Raw genomic sequence first — 379 nt, 5'->3', positions numbered from 1 at the left:
TAGCACCGTCGACGACAACTGCCTGCATTCTGTTAGATAGGAAGCTTCGGACCCAGTTGTTAATGTGGCCAGTGATTCCGTAGTACTGTAGTTTGTAGGTCAGGAGTGAGTGGGACACCTTGTCGAAGGCTTTTGCAAAATCCATGACTAACATGTCAGCCTGCTTGCCTTTTTCCCTGCTGTATGTAATTTCGTCCATAAGACCTATCAACCGGCTGACACAGGATCGTTTCTTTCTGAATCCTTGCTGTTCTCTGCCATGGTCAACTTCGAATCCAAAGTACGAACATCATGCATATATGGCGCGACAGTGCATATTTGCTGTGAGTGTTTCTCCATTTTGCCACAATGCAAATTTTATTTTTAGTAACATGATGTC

The sequence above is a fragment of the Babylonia areolata genome, chromosome 7 (genome assembly GCF_041734735.1).
Source record: "Babylonia areolata isolate BAREFJ2019XMU chromosome 7, ASM4173473v1, whole genome shotgun sequence".
NCBI lineage: Eukaryota > Metazoa > Mollusca > Gastropoda > Neogastropoda > Buccinidae > Babylonia > Babylonia areolata.
This window is presented reverse-complemented; position numbering follows the sequence as displayed.